Source organism: Odocoileus virginianus, unplaced genomic scaffold (assembly GCF_023699985.2).
Source record: "Odocoileus virginianus isolate 20LAN1187 ecotype Illinois unplaced genomic scaffold, Ovbor_1.2 Unplaced_Contig_16, whole genome shotgun sequence".
NCBI lineage: Eukaryota > Metazoa > Chordata > Mammalia > Artiodactyla > Cervidae > Odocoileus > Odocoileus virginianus.
This window is the reverse complement of record NW_027224333.1, coordinates 1,066,049-1,079,735: the sequence shown is the minus strand read 5'-3', so window position 1 is coordinate 1,079,735 and position 13,687 is coordinate 1,066,049. Positions and strand designations below refer to the sequence as shown.

The 13,687-nt window shown below is 42.4% G+C and overlaps 1 protein-coding gene across 3 annotated transcripts in view; it reads right to left on the bottom strand.

The window, feature by feature from the left end:
• MID1 (midline 1) overlaps positions 1-13,687 on the bottom strand; it is a 395,950-nt gene that overhangs the window by 180,105 nt on the left and 202,158 nt on the right. The window contains exon 1 of one of the 3 annotated variants that reach the window (XM_070464124.1): positions 2,671-3,004. The exons of 1 other annotated variant lie outside the window; for it this stretch is intronic. The gene's annotated coding sequence lies outside the window, so the exon portion shown is untranslated. Of the gene's footprint in view, positions 1-2,670; positions 3,005-13,687 lie in introns of those variants that run through there. One more of the 3 variants, XM_020911570.2, reaches the window with a different exon arrangement.

Here is a 13,687-nt window from a genome sequence, read left to right as displayed (position 1 = left end):
TCCTAAAATCATCACGTATTAAAAACCCAAAATACATCTGGTAGGCAATGTTGTCTGAAGAACCTGATTTCTTCCCCCTAGCTTGAGAGACAATTATTTGGTCTTCTCATCAGCAGGGACAATGGGTGGTGTGCCATTTGAGGAGGGCATCTGCAGTTGTGGGAATGCCACAGGCAAACCTGTTGTTTTTGGCTGGGCTGCTTGAACAGGTGGCCGTGCCTTTCTTTTTGCCTGGGAACACAGCAAATTCCTGCTCAAGGAAGTTTCAGAAGTTTCCCATTTATGATCAGTGGGCAGAGAAAGGTTGGCACACGCTTTAAAAATGACTTCCTGATAGAGGCAAATCAGGTTCACCCTTTTCTTTTGGCCCAACTCAGCGTGACCTTAGGAATCCTTAAAGAACACTATCCCTCTGCACCGGTTCTTTTTCCTCCCACCTGGCAGAAGGCAAAAGCCCTCTGAATCTCATGGCCAGTCAGGCAGCTTTCTAATTCTGCTGGCCATTTCTGGCTACCTGCTGTGGCTAGTCAGGGGCGGGGGTCCCTTGGCTGCCACGCCATTGTTCAGAGTCTGTGCAGCCCTGGGGATGGATCACTCCTTGGGGAAGAGATTGGATTTCATTGCTGAGCTGGTGACACATGGATCTCTTTGATAGTTAACCCTGCAAGCCCAACTGGAGCTGTTGGGCTGAGATGAAAAATTCACGGGTGGGTGCGAGTTACCCCACCTGGACAAAAGTTTCCCCTGAAGAGAAACTCAAATCAAGTTGGGCTTAATCCAAGCCAGTAACTCCACCATCTCACTCCCCTCCACATTCCTGTTGCAGAACAACGTGTCACATTTCCAAGTCGCTGGAACTGCCTAGATTCTTCCGAAGAGCCCTGACTCCATCCCCCACTTCTCTCCCTGTCTGTCATCCCACCCCTAGTCCACCCTCTTTTCAAGTACCAAACAGGCCAAAAAATTACTGAACATACAGTTATGGGATGAAAGGCTGCCCATTCATTAAATGACTGAGTTACTCCATGTGTACCCTTAAAACTTCACGACTGGGCTGAAGTCCAATTTATGCGAATGCCACAAGGAGCAAGGCATGGGAAATCCTGTGCCAAGCTTCGGACAGCATGCCTCTGGCATCCACAGGGAGTGCCTCCATTCCAGAGGAATTGTGTGGGAACAGGGATTCTGAAAAGTAAGCTCAGATACCAAGAGGACAGGTGGCTCTGCAACGGATCAAATGACTTCTTTGTTCCAGCCCAGGACCTTTGTCAAAAATGTTTTGCGTTCCTTTTTCCTTTGGTTAAATCCTTTCTATTTAGGCTTCTTGCTTCTTTCCCTCATCCCATTGGGACTGCTCAACAGAAAAAGAAGGGGGGTCAAGCCGTGAGTTTGCAGAACTTGAAACTGATCAACGGCCCCAGTCTCCAGCAAGAGGAAGAGCAATTCACTGGAAACACACAAGTGCTTGCTGGTGTAAGCCTGCTTTTCTGCACTCACTGCCACTTGCCAAGCAAGCACACTTGCTTAGTGAGCAGGCAAACAGGCAAGAAGGCTGAGGGTCTTTTCAAAACCTGACCCTCTGCTTCACTGTCCCAGACTACAGGAAATGGAAAATTCTAACCCCCTCGCTCCAGCCCCGAAACAGAAAGTTTGCTCCTTATGCAACTCAACTTACCCCAAAGCGTGCAGGGTGGTGCGTGCCCAACCCACTTAGAAGAAAAAAGTGCAGTTTTCCTGGTGGTAACATGGATGCTAACTTTTCCCACCCACATTTACTTAGAGCTGGCAAAGTCAATATCACCCCTCTTGGAGTTCTCTGCCCTTGCCAGCCTACTAGCATGTTTTTCCAGTTTCTCTGCCCCTTAAATGAGTACAGATCTTGATATTGAAATACTGACATAAGACTCTTCTATAACTTTGGTTGAGTTATAAATCACACCCTTTTCTTGGCTTTGTACACTCACTTTTTGCTTTTCTTACAAGCAGAGCTATAAACCTCGACTTAGGCTGATAAGAAATTTTATCATCATGCCCCGCAGCCACGGAAGAAGCTGCTGGTTTAGAATTCTTTTCAAATACTCATGGAAGTAATCTCCAAGCCCTTTCTCAGCTCACTACTCTCAGGGCTGTCCTCTCCTGTCCAGAAGCAATAATAGTTTCACAACTGCTAGAACAGAAAAACACAATTTTCCTGGAAGGACTGTCTGTGCTCATTTCGGGCTGGTGCCACCTTCTCAGCCATAAACACAGTAAGTGCTCAGGATGGGGAGACAAAACGAGATAAGAGGCCCCCTTCAATTCTTTTACAGGATATTCCGTTGTCTTTATTCTCACCCAAAGCACAGGAAAGAGGCTCAGAGCTTCAGATAGATCCCGAACAATACCTTCCAGCCACCGCAAACTGGAAGTGATCTACATGTTCTACGAACCGCGTTTAAGCCTTTTACAATGACTGCCTGACGTCGCCAATCCCCATTAGAGGCAGAAGTGGGGGGAACCTCAGGAGATCTGCTTCATGGGTTACTTTAGGAAAAGGCAGTCCCGTTCTTCCGCCAAATGGATCCATTCGGCCAGGCATCTGCTCATCCGGCCAGCCCTCCGGAGTCACATCCCAGGGGTCCCACGTTGCGCCCTCCCTCTCCACCCGCCCCTGCAGCCCCCGGAGCTCACCTGCCTCATGTTTAGAGTTCCATCACCCATCCAGCAGGGAGCGAGCCGCCTGGAAGCCCACGCCGCGGTCTTCCGAGGGGAAACACCAAAGCCAGCAGAAGCCCGCAAGACAAAAGCAACTCAGCGAGTTCCCCAGGCAGCTGAGAACACGTTTTCTTCCCCTTTTTTCTTTGATCTGTTGCTACACGCACTCTGCCCAAGACAACGTCAAGTTTCTCAAGCTTCGCTTCCCAGCCTATGAAAAGTCGGGCGCAGGGAAGCGGGGACCGCCTGGCTCTTATTTCAAATCGGGTCTCAGAGACGTAGTAGGTGGCTGGAGGGGGCCCCGGAGGAGCCTCGCCAATCAGGAGAAGGGGGTGGGCCCTGGGAGCCGGAGGGGCTGCCTCCGCGAGGATTAGAGAGCTTTCAGGATTTCAATGACTGGAAGCAGCTGGAAACAGCCTCCCCAGCTCCCGGAGTAAAAGATGCGTTCTATTCTTATCTCACAGCTCCGGCTCGCCTCAAAGCTTAACTAGCTTAAGGCCTGGCCTTTTAAGAGCTCCCTAAAAGCACGCTAGCATTTGAGAGGGACAAAACGACTGCAAGCAGAAAAGTGCCACACGCAGGACCCAGGCGGATTTCGAAAAGGGTATCTCGCACCGAACACTGGGGAGGGAACCTAATTGTTACTCACACACCTGAACCGAAACCAGCACTCGGGGTGGGGGGGAGGATGTCATCCGCCTCGCTTCCATATAGATGAACTGTGCATCTGTCTAAGAGACAGGTCTTAATGGGAAGGAGTACGCGAGTCTGCTGAAACATGGCAAATGAACGAGAATCTTTACCCAATAAGGGCCCAAGGCACAATTTTAAATAAAACTGTTATTAGAAAAATAGGCACTGAGGTTTGGTTAAGAAGAAAAAAAAAATTAAAGACGTGTGTCTACCTTTCCCTCAAGTTCACCTTCCCTACAAGGTTGATCTGGTGAACTTATTCGGAGACAAGCTGGACAGAATCTCAGTAAGAGAGCTGCCTTCTTACACACTTAAACCCTGAAGTTTTAAGTTTGTAATTTAAACTTAAATTCTTTGAAAAAGAATGTCCAAAGTTTGCTTTTCTGTATAAATAGGAACACATTTCAATTCTTAAGCAATATGGTCTCAAGGTCACTCTGTCTTTTGGATGGCCAAAAAAAAAAAAAAAAAAAAACAGCACAAGCTGAGCAAAGCTTTTTCCCAAAGAAGTGGCAAAAATTTTGTGAGAATGATTCAATAAAGAAAAAAACTGGTATCAGAGGGGAGAAAAAAAAAAAACGTAGCAAATCAATGAATGAGCAGCTTCCAGTGTATCATCTGTATGGATTCAGTAGTTGTCATCTCTGTCCAGTTCCAAGAAAACTTGGTGGCCCCATATCTGGACATGGAGGTCCATAACCCCATTCCAGCCCCCCCGCCTTAGCAAGGTAAGGAACCACCCAGTGATACAACTAGACTTCAGTCCTCTTCATGTATTTACTATAGAGCCCTTGATTATGACTTAGACCAGGGTTTCTGAGCCTCAACCCTATTGACATTTGGGGTCAGATCATTCTCCTTTGGGGGGCACTGTGCTGTGCCCTGGGGGATGTTGAGCAGTGTCTCCGGCCTCAGGCTACCAGATACAAGGAACCCTTCCACAGTCATGACAATCAGTAATGTCTCCAGGCAACACCAAGGGAGAAATCATGCCCAGTGGAGAATCACGGATGGACTGGCTTTGAAATACTCGTTTTCAAAAATAAAACAAAACAAAAATACTGGTTCTCCAACTTAACTGTCCAAGGAAACTTCTAGGGACATTGTGAAAAATGCCAGTCCCTGGGCCTGTGGCTCCAAGGGAATCTAATCAATAGGTTTGAGGAGGAGCCTGGGAATCTGCATTTTATCCCAGTGCAGAGGGCTCTGATTCACTTCAAAAAGCTACTGTACCTGTTCCTGCCCTAGGTGTACCCTGAGCCCCAGGACACAGGAAATTACCCAGGGCTGCTGCCGTTAAATATCACCAGAGTGAAGTCCCAAGGCGTATCTATTTATCACCTTCAACAGAAGCTTCTCATGACTGCATTTGCCTTCTGCTGTCATCACCTCTGAGGAAAATATGAGTTGGGATTTCCTCTCACAGGCTCTGTGCCCTGTCAGTTTCATCCATCTTTCCTCTCCTTTGGCCCATTCCTACTGCATCCTACAAGGTCAGAATGTCACCACTATTTTGTGGCTTCCCCAAATGTCCCAACACAAAGTAATCCCTTCTCTTTACTCTGTAGTTTATAGACACTCAGTGGTGTGCCGGTAAATGTTTAACACCCAGCTCTTTTAAAAAAAAAACAAAAAGCAGCCAAGATTTGTCGTCGTTGTTTACTCGCTGAGTTGTGTGCTCTTTGCGACACCATGGACTGTAGCCCACCAGGCTCCTCTGTCCATGGGATACTCCAGGCAAGAATATTGGAGTGGGTTGCCATTTCCTTCTCTAGGGATCTTCCCGACCCAGGGATCGAACCCACGTCTCCTGCCTCGTAGGCATATTCTTTACCATCTGAGCCACCAGGGAACAGGCTTACACCCAGATTTTTTTTTTCTTTAAAATCCTAAAGTAAGTCATGGTGCACATATGTCTGATCTAAAATTTAGCTTTGAAAGGAGATAGCCTATATGTTCACAAATTAGAGTTTATAATTATGTTGCATTTTTACTCTGTGGGACAGCACCATTTTTCACCTTGTCTGAATCCTTTGCCAATTTTCATAGTGTAAATGTTCCCTCCTTTTCCAAAGTAAGGACCCTAAACACAGAGGTTGGAGATGATACACTGAGCCAGGAGACGGTAAGCACCAGCTTGAGCAAACCATGCTACATCTCTGCTGTTTCACTTCCATGTGGCACTGTAATCATATCTTCGTCTGTCTGTCTCTTCTACCAAACTAGAAAACTCTCAAGAGCAAGAATGATGTCCTATTCATCTTTGTAACCCCAGAAACTTTCACTGTACCCACACACCAACAGCACAGGAGGAAGTCAACCAATGTGTGTGGAAAGGGAATGAAATGCTTTCCTGAGCTATGGACATCAACGGGACTGCAGCCCTGCCACTTTACTAAAGGGAAAAGAATCTCTTGGCAAATTAAACTATTACAGTTACTTTTTTTTTTTTACCGTAATTCAAAATCTGTCCTGCACTTATGAAAACAATAAGCATAATACCATCTTTTTTATTTATTTTTTGGTCATACCATGTGGCTTGCAGGACCTTGTTCCCTCTCCAGGGATTGCACTTGCAGCCATGACCATGAAAGCACTGAGTCCTAACCACTGGACCACGGGAAGTCCCCATAATGCCATCTTTATTCTAATACTCCCATGTCCAACCAAAGTCAGAGTGCAAGAGAAGAGATGAGCCTCCTAAAACAGAAGCTTAGCTTCATGGACATATTTGTGAGACAGCCTATTTTCTATATTGTTATATGAAGCCATCACACACTTCTGCATCTACATAAAAAACATCAGCTCTAGATGACAAGGTCTCTGGGAGAAATGTGTACAATAATCTCTGGGAGAGCTCTAGATGACAAGGTCTCTGGGAGAAATGTGTACAATAATCTCTGGGAGGTATATGAAAGGGCAGTTCCAACAGAGACTCAAACTCAGAGAACTGACTTAATGGACACTGCAGCGGGGGGTGAGGGGGGGAGGAATTGCAAGAATAGCACTGAAATATATACATGAACATATGTGAAACAGCTAGCTAGTGGGAAGTTGCTGTATAACACAGGAAGCTCAACCCAGTGCTCTGTGACAACCTAGAGGGGTGGGATGGGGTGGGAGGGGGAGGAGGTTCAAGAGGGAGGGGACATATGTATACCTATGGCTGATTCATGGTGATGTATGGCAGAAACCAACACCACACTGTAAAGCAATTAAAAACAAAAACCAAAAAAAGGGCACTTCCACCAGTAAGAGATACCATGATGGGTTGCTAGTTCTCTCTCCCATCTTCTCATTATGCAGAAGGACAGGAATGCCTACAGGGGAGTTATTAACAAACACTTCTTGTGAGTATCTACTATGAGCCAAGCATTTTGCCAGGCACTTTACAAATATGCACCATTTCGGTGAAAAATTGAAAGCATTTCCCCTAAAATCAGGAACAAGACAAGGGTGCCCACTCTCACCACTACTATTCAACATAGTTTTGGAAGTGCTGGCCACAGCAATCAGGGCAGAAAAAGAAGTAAAAGGAATCCAGATAGGAAAAGAAGAAGTGAAACTCTCTGTTTGCAGATGACATGATCCTCTACATAGAAAACCCTAAAGACTCTACCAGAAAATTACTAGAGCTAATCAACGAATATAGTAAAGTTGCAGGATATAAAATTAACACACAGAAATCTCTTGCATTCCTATATACTAACAATGAGAAAACAGAAAGAGAAATTAAGGAAACAATATCATTCACCATTGCAACAAAAAGAATAAAATACTTAGGAGTATATCTACCTAAAGAAACAAAAGACCTATACATAGAAAACTATAAATCACTGATGAAATCAAAGAGGACACAAACAGATGGAGAAATATACCGTGTTCATGGATTGGAAGAATCAATATTGTTAAAATGGCTATACTACCCAAAGCAATCTATAGATTCAATACAATCCCTATCAAGCTACCAACGGTATTTTTCACAGAACTAGAACAAATAATTTCACAATTTGTATGGAAATACAAAAAACCTCGAATAGCCAAAGTAATCTTGAGAAAGAAGAATGGAACTGGAGGAATCAACCTGCCTGACTTCAGACTATACTACAAAGCCACAGTCATCAAGACAGTATGGTACTGGCACAAAGACAGAAATATAGATCAATGGAACAGAATAGAAAGCCCAGAGATAAATCCACGAACCTATGGTCACCTTATCTTCAACTAAAGGAGGCAAGGATATACAATGGAAAAAAGACAACCTCTTTAACAAGTGGTGCTGGGAAAACTGGTCAACCACCTGTAAAAGAATGAAACTAGAACACTTTCTAACACCATACACAAAAATAAACTCAAAATGGATTAAAGATCGAAATGTAAGACCAGAAACTATAAAACTCCTAGAGGAGAACATAGGCAAAACACTCTCTGACATAAATCACAGCAGGATCCTCTATGACCCACATCCCAGAATATTAGAAACAAAAGCAAAAATAAACAAATGGGACCTAATGAAACTTAAAAGATTTTGCACAAGAAAGGAAACTATAAGCAAGGTGAAAAGACAGCCCTCAGATTGGGAGAAAATAATAGCAAATGAAGCAACAGACAAAGGATTAATCTCAAAAATATACAAGCAACTCCTCCAGCTCAATTCCAGAAAAATAAATGACCCAATCAAAAAATGGGCCAAAGAACTAAACAGACATTTCTCCAAGGAAGACATACAGATGGCTAAAAAACACATGAAAAGATGCTCAACATCACTCATTATCAGAGAAATGCAAATCAAAACCACAATGAGGTACCATTACATGCCAGTCAGGATGGCTGCTCTCCAAAAGTCTACAAGCAATAAATGCTGGAGAGGGTGTGGAGAAAAGGGAACCCTCTTACACTGTTGGTGGGAATGCAAACTAGTACAGCCACTATGGAAAACAGTGTGGAGATTTCTTAAAAAACTGGAAATAGAATTGCCATATGACCCAGCAATCCCACTTCTGGGCATACACACCGAGGAAACCAGATCTGAAAGAGACACGTGCACCCCAGTGTTCATCGCAGCACTGTTTATAATAGCCAGGACATGGAAGCAACCTAGATGCCCATCAGCAGACAAATGGATAAGGAAGCTGTGGTACATATACACCATGGAATATTACTCAGCCATTAAAAAGAATTCATTTGAATCAGTCCTAATGAGATGGATGAAACTGGAGCCCATTATACAGAGTGAAGTAAGCCAGAAAGATAAAGACCATTACAGTATACTAATGCATATATATGGAATTTAGAAAGATGGTAACGATAACCCTATATGCAAAACAGAAAAAGAGACACAGATGTATAGAACAGACTTTTGGACTCTGTGGGAGAAGGCGAGGGTGGGATGTTTCAATAGAACAGCATCGAAACATGTATATTATCTAGGGTGAAACAGATCACCAGCCCAGGTTGGATGCATGAGACAAGTGCTCGGACCTGGTGCACTGGGAAGACCCAGAGGGATCGGGTGGAGAGGGAGGTGGGAGGGGGGATCGGGATGGGGAATACATGTAAATCCATGGCTAATTCATGTCAATGTATGACAAAAACCACTACACTATTGTAAAGTAATTAGCCTCCAACTATTATAAATAAATAAAAACAAAACAAAACAAATATGCACCATTTCATTTGCACCAAAATATAAGAACAGACAGGATCGTTGAGGCAAAGTTTTTAACCAAAGTTTTTAACCAAAGATCTGATCATGACCAATTGCTACAGCAATTAAACTTAAGTGTTTGAAGGGAGAATTACTCTGCTTTTTAAAAAAAGATTTTATTTAAAAAAAATTTCTTTTTTATGTTTTGCCCACATGACACAGCATGAGAGATCTTAGTTCCCCAACCAGGGATCAAACCTGCACCCCCTGCATTGGAAGCGCAGAGTCTTAACCACTGGACCACCAGGGAAGTCCCTACTCCGCTTTGTGTTATAAAATATGCTATCTCCAGAAATCATCCCTAAAACTCTTAAGAAAAGGGAATCATGTAAATAAATGAAGTCTACTTTTTCATTTACTAATAAACAGACTTCTTCAACATTTCAAATCCAATAAACGGCACTTTAGGGGTTGTCCATTAAGTGAGCTTTAGATCCACTTATTGGAAACAGCATAAGCAAGTAAATTGAAGCAAAGAAAGAAACGTGCTTCACTAAAGGTTTGGATGTTCTGTTCTTGGTCTGTGATTAACAGCATTTGCAAACATCAGCTGAAGGGATGAGGTAGTCTTAGCAGATCTTTCTTAAGACAGCAGCCGAGGTGGTAATCCTGTGTAGTTTAGTGCAGGTTTGGTCATATAAACAGACCTCTACAGCAAAAGTAACATGGATTTCTGGGCCAGTGATCCTGGACAGGCCCTACTAGACATGGATCGACATTGGGGTGACACCCGAGAGGACAGTTAGCAGTAATGGTGCCGCCTCTTTCAGTGTTCTGTTAGGTCAAAGGATATGGGAATATGTGTATGTAAAAAATGATTGACTATTAGTAACTTCGTCTAGTTTATTGAAATATGTATCAGGACACATCAAAAGTGACTGAAAACCAAGCTGAAGTTGCCTAATTCAGCCACCTGGTGCAAGGGCACAGTCTTGAGGGCCTATGGAAAGACTTTATTCTCCCTCAGAAGTTCCAGAAATCCAGTTGTATACTTATGCGGCCATGGAAAAGTTGAGGTGATTAGTGAAGGTGATTTACATGGACAGTGACACAAGTCCCTACTTAGAAAAATAAATTTAAAAAAAAGAAAAGAAAACCCCACCTATAGTTCTTCTAGGATGTCATAAAAAAGAAACAAGTTGCTACTCACTGAGTACAAGTACTCACTAAGTTAGTTTCTGTCACTTGATTAACAAGAGCAACGTGACACACCACAAGCATGGGTTACAAATACAATTTGGAATCCATTCTTGGAGTTGACCTCCCTGGTGTCTCAGACGGTAAATACTCTGCTTGCAAAGCAGGAGACTTGGGTTCGATTCCTGGGTTGGGAAGATCCCCTGGAGAAGGAAATGGCAACCCACTCCAGTATTCTTGCCTGGAGAATCCCATGGGCAGAGGAGCCTGGTGGGGTACAGTCCATGGGGTTGCAAAGAGTTGGACACGACTGAACGACAAAGCATGTGGCCACAGAACTGGCTGATAGGTGTCAGGTAAACCAAATGACATCTTTGAGTCCAGGGTTTTTCAGGACAGTTGGGCAAATTATGGACTGAATATTCGTGTCCCTCTACAAATTCACACGTTGACATCCTAACCTTAGAGGAGTCCTCATGCATGGGATTTGTGCCCTTATTAAAAAGATCCCAGAGAGCTCTCTTGCCCCTTCCACTATGTGAGGACACAGAAGACGGCCATCTGGAGCAGGAAGTAGGCTTCTTTGACACCAGAATCTGTCAGAATGTTGAACTTGGAACCCGTCGCCTCTAGAACTGTGAGAAATATATTTCTTTTGTTTACAAACTACCAACTCTATGGTACTTTCTTACAGCAGTTCAAATGGACTAAGACAAATGAAAACATATATGGGAAAGTTTTTTGCAACTATTGCTTACAGCATGAATTTGGATGACAGGCTGAAAAGAACGGGAGAAATCTGTGGATGCTGAACAGAATAAGACACCACGAGGAAATTTTTAGGAGAATGTATCCTAAAGGGCAGACTTTCAGACAGGACAGGGGTGACTAGTCACCAGCCAAGGTTTTTAAATAAATTGAGCTTTTGATATTTCTTTTCTTTTTTTTCATTTATTTTTATTAGTTGGAGGCTAATTACTTTACAATATTGTAGTGGTTTTTTGCCATACACTGACATGAATCAGCCATGGATTTACATGTGTTCCCCATCCCGATCCCCCCTCCCACCTCCCTCCCCATCCCATCCCTTTGGGTCTTCCCAGTGCACCAGCCCTGAGCACTTGTCTCATGCATCCAACCTGGGCTGGCGATCTGTTTCACACTTGATAATATACATGTTTCAATGCTATTTTCTCAGATCATCCCACCCTCACCTTCTCCCACAGAGTCACAAAGTCTGTTCTATACATCTGTGTCTCTTTTTCTATCCTGCACATAGGGTTATTGTTACCATTTTTCTAAATTCCATATATATGCATTAGTATACTGTATTGGTCTTTATCTTTCTGGCTTACTTCACTCTGTATAATGGGCTCCAGTTTCATCCATCTCATTAGAACTGATTCAAATGAATTCTTTTTAATGGCTGAGTAATATTCCATGGTGTATATGTACCACAGCTTCCTTATCCATTTGTCTGCTGATGGGCATCTAGGTTGCTTCCATGTCCTGGCTATTATAAACAGTGCTGCGATGAACATTGGGGTGCACGTGTCTCTTTCAGATCTGGTTTCCTCAGTGTGTATGCCCAGAAGTGGTATTGCTGGGTCATATGGCATTTCTATTTCCAATTTTTTAAGGAATCTCCACACTGTTCTCCATAGTGGCTGTACTAGTTTGCATTCCCACCTGATATTTCATCACTTGAAAATTAATGAGTTAAAGCAATCCATGTTATCTTAAAATTTTAAGTATAACTTACTATTTAATAATTCTGTGCTTTTAGAGGTGAACTATTTTGACACTGTTTAGTTTTTGTTGATTAAATATGACTGATCCTTCATTATCTTCCTCTTAGTGATCTGATAAAGATTTATGTATGAATTTAGCAATGGTTTTTGTTTAATCCTCCCACTGTCAAAAATTCTCTACACTCCCAACTGAACTTTCTGCCTCATGTCAACATCATAATATCCTCTCAAGAGTAATTCTTCAATTTCTCAATCATTTACTTTTTTTTAAACTATAATCTTACATTTAAATTTGTAAGAGAAAAATGATTTGTAATAGCGTATTTTTGACTTGTCTTATTAAGCCCTTTTCTAGTTACTGAGGTCATTGAGGCCTTAATCAGTCTGAGTTCTCCAGCGAATCAGAACCAATGGGACATTTAACATATATATTAAAATGTATTACAAGGACTGGCCTTACATGATTGTGAGTACTGGTAAGTCTGACATTCATAGGGCATGTGGACAGGAGATCAATTTACAGTTTTCAGGCAAAATTTCTTCTTCCTCGGGGAAACCTCAGTTTTGCTCTTATGGCCTTCAACTGATTGGATGAAGGCCAGCAACACTATCAAAGATAATCTCCTTCACTTAAAGTCAACCAATTATACATGTTACCTAAGTCTACAAAATACCTTCATAGCAACACCTAGATCTGTTTCATTGAATAACTGTACTATAGCCTAGCCAAGGGACTGTTGTATATCCCTTCTAACAATTAGCACAGAGGATAGGATTAATTAGTCAATAAAAAATGTTCTCAGAATTGCTGCTAATAATAGTAATAATAATAATAATTTTAAAGTCCAGGTTTGATGCATGAGACAGGGTGCTCAGGGCTGGTGCACTGGGATGACCCTGAGGGATGGGATGGGGAGGGAGGTGGGAGGGGGTTTCAGGATGGGGAACACATGTACACCCATGGCTGATTCATGTCAATGTATGGCAAAAACCACTACAATATTGTAAAGTAATTAGCCTCCAACTAATAAAAATAAATGAAAAAAAATAAAGCTCTGATTATAAAAATGTCAAAAAAAACCCACTATAATATTGTAAAGTAATTAGCTTACAATTAAAATAAATAAATTAATTAAAAAATAAATAAAATAAAACCACTAATATAGAAGGCCCTCTTCTTTCTAAATAATTAAATTAAATTTTGCTAATACATTTATTATACATGTATCAACTGCAACACTAGAAAGTAGGAGATATAAAATTCTGCGATAAAATGATTTGCAACTGATGATTGTATACCAAGTTATACTATTCATCAAATGTCAGGATAGAATGAAATTATTTTCATACAAAGACTCAACATTTTTGCATCCCATGTATTCTTTCATTGGAATCTACTCAAAGATACGTTTTCGCAAGACAATGGGACTCAGAAGACAGAGAAACCAACACAAAGACAATGAGGTCTAGGAGGATAGATGCAGCAATTTTAGAAAAGCCCAACTCTAAACTGTACCAGGAGGGGACTTCCCTGGTGGTCGGTGGCCCCGTGGCTAAGACTCAGCACTCCCAATGCAGGGGGCCCAGGTTTGATTTCTAGTCAAGGAACTAGATCTTGCATGTTGCAACTAAGAGTTCACTTGCTACAAGTAAAGATCCTGCATGCCACAATGAAGATGAAGATCCTGAGTGCTGCAACTAAGAC